At 44.6% G+C, this 9,040-nt stretch overlaps 1 protein-coding gene across 1 annotated transcript in view; it reads right to left on the bottom strand.

Moving 5' to 3' along the window:
* The window catches only part of EIF4E3 (eukaryotic translation initiation factor 4E family member 3), a 29,866-nt gene that overhangs the window by 20,629 nt on the left and 197 nt on the right, over positions 1-9,040 (bottom strand). The gene's annotated exons all lie outside the window — the stretch shown is intronic.

The following is a 9,040-nucleotide window of genomic DNA, read 5'->3' as shown; positions in this document are numbered from 1 at the left end:
CCCCCGCACACGGCCGGGCGCTGGGGCTGAAACCTCCGGGCTCCCTTCGGCTCGGCAACGCCGCCCAGAAAACGAACGAACTCTCAAAAATCCACATTTTAAGAGACAAAACCCTCCCCCGCCCACCGAATGAAGGGATGAGAGCCGTGCAGACTGAGCACGGGTGAAGACAAAACCTTCCCAGGCTCAAGGGGCAGGGGGGATAATTTATCCATCCTCTCATCTTCTCTACAGCCTATTTAATTTACCTGCTTGGTTTTATGGGGAGATGTTCCTCATAATCCAGCACGGACATGTGCTAAACCCCTCCGGTTATCTTTATAATAGTATTTTTAAAATTAAGATTCTCCCTGGTGGGACTACGCACAGTAGTAAAGTTAAACACCCACATAAGCAGTAGCGGGATCAAAGACCATGAATCACGTAGGTTTCCTTGCGAGCACATTTAGCAGGATGAATAACTTTATATATACTTCATCCTAAAAGAAAAATCAATAAAGACACGCTCCTTTAAAGAAATAAAAATCTTAACAGTAAGAAAGAGCAGAGATCACCCATAAAAAGCAGTCTGTACGGTGACAACGAAGAAACAAAAAAAAGTTAATGATTATGTTGTGCAGATGGAAAATGCTAACTGCTAAGCCAAATTAAATAAGATCTGGAAAACCAGTTGCACCATCTCTTGCAATTTAATTTACTCGTCTTTAAATAGAAGGCGAGATAATGACCATTTGGTAGAACTTGGAATCTAAAAATTCATTGGTATGCCCACTCCAAGCTTTCTCTATTTTAAGGGTGAGCCCACCAAAAATGTTCATCCTGAAAAAAACCAAAACCCCACAATAAGCGGCCGTATCTAGGCACAGATTTTCTCAGAGAAGCTGGAGAAGGCAAGAGAATACAGGGAGAGTGCTCATTCCTTACGACCCTAAAGGGCCACATCTTGCCTCCGTGACTGCCGTTGGCAGCCTCCACGCCCCATACATTTTTGGTGTCCCCTGCTGAGGTTGCCAGCAAAGGATTTTTTGGATAAGCAGCATCATCGCTCTGGAAATAAGGCCAAACCCACTACAGTATATTACAAAAACTAACTTTGAACCCAGCACCTGCCTCTGACAGGAGCCACACGCTTCAGTGAAAACCTCCAGATTCCATTATTAGAGAGCTGCTCATCATCTAAAGCATTATAGCTCAGGCTGAAAACAAATTATTCGGTTATAAACAATCCAAGCTGCAAGGAACAATATAGAAATACAGCCCCCACACCTCCGAGACACGGAGCGAGTACCAGGCGGCAGAGCCTGTATCATTATTCCAAATGAGACACGAAAAGCCTCCGTTTATTTCTTGTTTACATCAGTAAATACCAGGCTTCACAGTGGCACAAGGTACGTTGTGGGAATCTCAACTAACAGCAAATTAATGTGGTTGTGGAGGAAGGGCAATCACAGGATGCACTGAATTAGCACATCCTTTGCCTACAGAGATTTCTAAGAAGTCGTGACACAGAGGCAAAACCCGGGGCTCCCGAGAGAGATCTCAGAGGGAAAAGTTATCGTGAGAACAGCCTCCTGATTCTGCTCAACCACCTCAAGCACACCCTGAATAAAATCAGTTCAGAGATTAAAAACCCCAGGAAATTGTTAGCATTTTCAGAGATATTTATAGGGCTTTAATTAAAACCCTGTTTTATTGATATTTGCCATATATCTGGAAGGTTCCTTTTTAAAGGAACCACTGCTGATGCCATCGCCTGGGCTGTTACACCTTCTCAAGCAGCTTTCCCATAAACAAACTGTGCAGGACGGCACAAAGGTGAGATGAGTTGATTTAAAGCTCACCACCGCAGAAGGCATGCTTGGCTCCACGCCTTACTCCTTCTCCCAGCCATGTCCTCCTTTTGCTTGCAGAGCTCTCGGGATAAACAGGTAATTTTCTGCCAAGTTAGTGAGTCAGGCCATGAAAAGGTGTTATAAAGCAGGACGGCGTGGTGGAGAGCAGGGCTCAGCCGGTAGATTGGCTCGGCTGATTTCAGATGGGTAACAGCTGAAATTTTCCCAGGTAAGAACTGGGAGGCAGGGGAAGTGGAGTGGGAAATACCGTTCTGCCCCATTCTGTGTGCTCCTAGCACTGCCTTCCTGCACCCATTTTCAAGCACCTGAACCTCTTTGCCACAGCAAAGGCCTGAGTTGCTCCGCGCTGGGGCTAATTAGAGCTGAAGCTGGCACGTTCTAGCCAGAAGAAGTCAATTAATACTTTGTAACTCTTCCCATGATCTTTACGTGAGGTTTAAATCCCTCCTCTTACAATCCTTGCTGATCCCAAAATCTTGACAGCGATGGGTACGTTGCATGTGCTTGCTTTAAATGTTATTTGCCTGTTCCGGTAGCTTTTCCCATAGCCCCCTCGCGGGGAATCCCCGTGATATAAAGCAACGGTGGGTCGAAGGGGCAGGCTGCCTCTTAAAACCATCGGCACCATCCTTTCTCCCACTGATGGTTGTGCACCATCACTGCGGTAACCGCGATGCCTGCGTACATGAGCAATGCTAGGAGAGCATTAGGCTTATTTTAGCTATATTCTAATGCAGCGTAGCACCTGGAAGGGAACAAGCACCATATGAGCGGTCATATTTATTTCCACACTGGAAGTGTTCCACAGCTATTTCCAAGGCGATGGGTATGACACCTTAGGAAACATCTAATAGATAACCGGGTTTTGTTTGTTCGGTGCTCCTGATACAAAATGAACTGTGTGAGATGTTGGGCTAGATCTCTCTTCAGCCAAAGCTCCTCTTTTTTTTTTTTTTTACTCGGCGGCAGAGCTAGCAGGAGCCTAAACCTTCACGGGCTTGAGGGATGGCTGGAGCACCAGCCTTGGCTGCTGTTTTTTTTTTTTTCCTGGGCAGCAGACCTAGCGGGAGCCTAACCCTTCACGGGCTTGAGGGATGGCTGGAGCACCAGCCTTGGCTGCTGTGCCCAGCTGCCGCCGCTGCTGCCCCGGTGTCTCATAGGCTGAGCAAACAGCCATGAAATGTAATTTCTCTACCAAACACTGGTGTCACGATCACTTGCTCTTGAAACACTGCCTGGGACTTCAGAAGCATATTAAGTAACACAGGAGCTGCTTCTGAGAGGTTCCCAGGAAGATAAACTGATCATCCGAGAGCTGAAGCAGAGGTGAGGATGAAGGGATTTTATTTGATATTTGCTTCCAGAGGCTTAAATGGATGTTTTTTAAAACCTAAAACATGATACTAAAGTGTTGAATCCCAATGCTTTTGGCAAAAGCTCCCTCATCTAGGAATGATTTCATATCAGCCAAGCTGTTAAGCGGAGGTTGTCATGGAAACAAGTTATATTCAAATGATATGGCCAGAGATATACTGTATTTAGTGAGTTCTTCATTTGCTGCATATTGGGAACATGTCAGAACTAAATGATATTGCATAACTTTGTTTTGTTAAAAACAAACTGGCTCGCTGCCCCTGTTTCTCTGGCAGCCTTGTGGCCAGTCCTGCCTGGGACGGAAAGTTTCATGCACAGTACCGAGCACCGCGCCGTGGGAGAGGCTCCGCACGCAGCGGGCTCCTGCAAGCTCCCACTCACCCCAGTCTTCCTTCAAATGCATGAAGTCAGACAAGCAGAGGAACCTTTCCTTAGCTGGTACAATTGACATAACCATTCACTGGGCCAAAAAGAAGCGCAGCTCAACTAGATCCTTTCCTTCCTTACTAAAAAAGTTCCTACATATGCATCGTGCAAGTCTAAAAAAAGAAACCTATAGGATTACATAAAAGTAAAGCCAGTTCATGCATTCATGGGCATCCCATACATGGCCATGACCTCCTTGTAAACACAGGACTCCTATTAACTTACTGTCTGTGAGTGACGCTAGAACGAATCTCAGAGACGACGATGTGCATACTGAATTTGTACATCTGCTTATTTAGCTGCGGAGCTGTTAAAAAGTGCAAGAATTTTGTTCCACATGCTAGGAGCAAATGCATGGGGTTTTCTACAAACAAAATTAACGGAAGAGTCCTTGCTCAGGTTATAAACAAAAATCAAATCGCTTCTGGCCAGGACACTGTGCAGAAACTTCAGCCTGAAAAGTGAAAACAAAAATGAAAGACAGAATTGGCTCCAAAACCACTGCCCTGGGAAGCGCTGTGCAGCTTTTACAGAGCAGCATCCAAAGGAAAGTGTTTTAAGCAGTCTCCCAAGGGATCAAGATTCCTGATTGCCCAATAGAAGCTGAGCATGAAGTAGAAGTCAAACAAAAGTAAAAACTTACCCCTAAAGTTGTGACATAACTGAGCACACTGTAAAATGCTTGAGAGGAAGGTGATGGCACCTCCTAACCTCCGGGTCCAGGGCCCTGGGAAAACTGAATGGGAGCTTGCTCACTTCTGGGGCAGGTAATCCTACATTTCTCCAAGCTTTTTCTCTTTACAGTTTATAAAGGAAAAACCAAGGCCAAATAGCTCCTCTGGCATGTGAAAAAGCAAATCACAGGACGGATGTGAACACGAAGAAGGCAGCACCAGTCCTCTGCCTACCTCAGATCAGCGTGCTGGCTGGAAAGACACCCATCTTCCAGGATCTTTGATGCATTGCAGAATCACAGCTCTCTTTGGTTACCATTGCTTGCGAAGGCAGGCTGAGCCTCATCCAAAGCCCTTTACAGTTAAGTAAAGGCATGTATTGACTTAAATATGCTTCAGGTTAGACCTTTATTCTTTACCTAGCCATCTTCGGGGAGCTGAACTGGCTTGACTCAGCATCCAGTCCATGCACTGGGTATTAGGAGACTTGAATTCCTTACTTAGCTTTGGAGACTAGGCTTCTGCTTTCATCCCTCCCCTTCCCATTCCCCATGCTTGTAAGGCACTGGAGGTATCTTAGGTGCTAAAGAAAGAGATGCCCAGCAAAGGTGAGGTCAGGGGCATAAATGCAAAAAACCTGACAGACCTCAAATCTAAGTTATATGTTGGAAACAAACTCCAAACAGCTTGCTTTTTCTTATTTCCCAGCAAAATATCTGCAGTTTTTCACTCAGATATCTCTTCCCCAAACATGGGCGTCTCAAAATAGCATCATCCACAATGCCATTCTGTGTTATATTAAATCAAAAAGAATGTTACTGGCACCACATCTAGCATTGGCTTTGATGTGGAACATGAGCTTAAATACTGATCTTTTTTTACAGGCATCCCAGCGTACAGCTGAAGGAAACAACGTGCAAGAGTCACATCCTACACACGGAGCAAACCATGTTAGCCTGTACCACAGAGTAAGCCTGGGATGGAAAGCCTCATCTACTACTGATATTGTAAAAAATAAATAAATTCTAAAATAAAACCCACAGGAAAGAGTAATTTTTAAGGTTTTATGCTCACCTCTTGCAAATTATGAGTTCAACGCTGCTCTACGGTTCAGCTCATAGGGCTCATGCAATTTTTTGCATCACGCTCCTGCAAATTCTGTACCCATCCAAGCAGGTAAAGCCAAGGGCCCCTCTGGAAATAAACCACTAGAGGGAGACTGACTTCAGCAATGTAACACCCACAGGGAGAAAATCCTGCACATCATTTAAAAAGAATCAAGATTCAGATAAAATGTGCTCCTTTATAGCTCAGGTCAAAATTACTCTTTGTGTTTCTTCTTCACAAATAAAAGTGGCTGAAACGAATGGGTCAAGTTTGGCCTCGTTACTGTAAATTGAGGGAGCATCGTGTAAATGGGATCAGATGGTCACGTATTCTTCTACTGTTTGTAAGACAGGTTAGGCCAACTCTATTAAAAAAAAACCCACACCAAAAAATATACCCCAGCCACTGAAAATACTAATAGCTGTATCCTAGCAACATCACTGATTCCATGTGGACTTTGTTCGGGAGTCTACAGTCTTATTTCATCAAAATTATTGACTTTCTCAAAGTCTCTAAACGACCATCAAAAACCTGTTAGTGCTTAAAAAATACAAACATTTAATTAGTCACATTAATAGGAAAAAAAGAAAAGCAGCATCATATGCCAGCCCTCCCTTTGCATGGAGCTCGGTTGACGTCCCTTTGAAATCAATGTCAAAATTCCCACTTTATTTATTGGTAGCAGAGCCGTGTCCCTCCTTCAAGAAAAAAAGCTGCAAACGGCCCTGCAGAATTTGGCAGATGAGGTTTGTTTCCCAGGCTGGACTCATGCATTGCACGGATGAAATTCATCCAGCTCTCCACTGTCCTCCCGATCATCACGTCCTTGTTGTAAAGGTAACTCAACTGGCATTCAAACGATACACAGGCTTTCTACAAGGCTTTGTACTACACACATAACGAGTATCTTTTTTTTTTTTCCTAAGCTTTGTTTTTATTTAACCACAACAATTTTTTTTCAAGATCACAAAAATTGCAAAACCCCGTTGGATCTTCCCCAAAGCCCATACCCTGCTCCTCCCACGTATGAAGCCTTCAGGTTTAACACAGCTCCAGGAGGTTTTCCCCTCATCAGCCCTGCATCACTGAAGTGAACTTTGTTAGATAAAACACAAGAGCAAAGGGGCAAATAAATAAAAAATTAAACCACCCAATCCTCCCAAAGAAAAACCCTTTGCACAAAAGGAACAACCAAGAAAAAACCCAACTCAACCCAACCCCAAACAGATAAGCTGTTTGTAATCCTTAACAGCTTGCATGATGATCCAAGGGATCCTGGGACATTTTGGTATTTAACTCAGGGTTTGGGTAGGCTCAGATTTTGGTCACAATTTTCACTCAGCTCCAAACTACATCACAGCTTTTCTGACAGTTTTTATCTGTTATTTCAAGCTCTGCTTCAGTAAGTTAGCAAGACCTTTTACCTGAGAGAAAGCGCTATTAAAATAATAGATTCCTTTTCATCAGCCTGCCTTAAAAGCTCAGCTGATAGGATAGTACGGTAAAAAAATGTTTCTTGTGTTTTACTTTTAGCCCACAAAGTTGGTCGAGACCCATGAATGCTTCTAAACTGCAAAATCTTTTTACGTGCTATTTCTATAGTTCAACATTAAATGACGAGAGAACGCCTTTGTTGAAGAAGTAATTTAAATACAGAAGGGTTAGTTAGTGACTTACAGGCCTTGAACGTGAAGCTGGTGATGGCTTGATTTGAATTCCAGACATAAGGCTGAACTGTTTGTACTGCTTCGGCAGCGGTGGTGGAGAGCCTTGAGCTGACGCCGAACCACTGCTCTCGGTCACGGGAACATGCTGCTGGATTATCATCCCGCTCCAACACCCTGGCAAGAGCTTTATCTAAACAGCCAACGCCCCTTTAACGAAGAATTTAGCATTCAGCTAGTGTTCATGGACTCTCTGATACTGTTAAATCTCACAGTTTTAGTCACACTGAAGGTTTTTGCATTGCTCATCCGCTCATTTCAACCAGCTGTGAAGGGGGGGGAAGGAGCTATAGGCAAGGAGGGGATATCCATTGGCAGAGAGTGCCAAAACGAGAGAGCAGTTCTGGCTTCAGTCTAAGCTGTGCAAAGGTATTAACCAACAGGAAAGGACAACAGAGCAGCAAAGAAATCAGCTTTCGTATTTTATTTACTCACGTTAAAAGACAGTATCAGAAGGTACTTCCAGCACCTCAAGTAACTATCCCTGACAATTAGATTTAACTCCAAAACTGCTCCAAGGAGAGCAACTAAACAAAAGTTTGAGTTGCATACCAAATTATGTTCCTAGTTATACCTTGAAAGAGGTAATTTATACCTGGGTAATACATAAAAGGGGAGAAAAAAAGTAAAATACACAATAAAGATGAAGATGCTTTGGCTAGCCAAGCAGATTTTATTCGAAAGCTCTCTTTAGCGTTTAGTAAGAGTAGCACCTGCAGCCTGTTGCCCATTTGCAGCAGGATTGCTTTTGATGGCAGACACTGCAGACAGCGAATGGCGAACAGCAAGGGATGAATTCATACTAAAGAAGTAAAAACCTGCTTTCACTGTGACTTTGAAAATGAACTTTCCATTGTGCATTGCCTCTTTTTCTTTTTTTTTTCCCCAGTGAATTTTCTAGACAGGCATTCATAGCGGGTCTATCCTAAAGCAGAGAAAGGACAGCAATGGAAACAAGTTGTTTCATAATCAAAACGGCCACCTTTTGTTCTGAGGCTGCCCACGCTGTCCATGGTGAGTTTGCTGTTGGGTGCCCAAGGCCATTTCCCCACGAGGAAGGTGGTGGTTTCATCCCGTACGGACGAGGTGGCGCAGCCCCTGCGCAGGGAAGGCAGTTGGCGAGGGTTGGAGTCTGTCATGCTGTTGCCTGTTTGTCCTGCTGCCAGGCTTTACCTCAGCCTGTGGAGATGGCTGCAGCACACGCGTCTATGCATGTAATTAGGAATACAGTTATTTATTGCAAGACGTTATAACCCTTCCTGCTAACGAAGGACTTGGGGCCTGAGAAGCACCGCAGCGGCAGAGCCAAGGGCTGGCAGTGCTCCTAAAGGCAATAAGCTGCTTATCTCCAGCCTAAGGAGTTTATAGCACCCATGTATCTCCAAAAGCTCATTAGCTCCTCAGTAAGCAGCTGAGACATTAGATGCACAAGCAGAACAGCAGTGGCTTGAGGTTGCTACAGCGCAGATAAAACTTCTGGGGCTGGCTAGTCTGCAGCAGGCTGGTTCAACAGCCTGAAGCAATCCCACTTACATATAAACCAGAGAAAGCCTGATCCTGTGAAATCACAGAATCACAGAATCACAGAATCGTAAGGATTGGAAGGGACCTCAGGAGATCATCTAGTCCAACCCCCCTGCTAAAGCAGGCTCACCTAGAGCATGCTACACAGGACTTCATCCAGGCGGGCTTTGAATATCTCCAGAGAAGGAGACTCCACAATCTCCCTGGGCAGCCTGTTCCAGTGCTCTGCCACCCTCAGAGTGAAGAAGTTCTTCCTCATATTCAACTGAAACCTCTCGTGTTTCAGTTTGCATCCATTGCCCCTAGTCCTGTCGCTGGACACCACTGCAAACAGACTGCTTCCATCCTCTTGACTTCC

The sequence above is a fragment of the Egretta garzetta genome, unplaced genomic scaffold (assembly GCF_000687185.1).
Source record: "Egretta garzetta isolate BGI_Z169 unplaced genomic scaffold, ASM68718v1 scaffold228, whole genome shotgun sequence".
Classification (NCBI taxonomy): Eukaryota; Metazoa; Chordata; class Aves; order Pelecaniformes; family Ardeidae; genus Egretta; species Egretta garzetta.
This window is presented reverse-complemented; position numbering and strand designations above follow the sequence as displayed.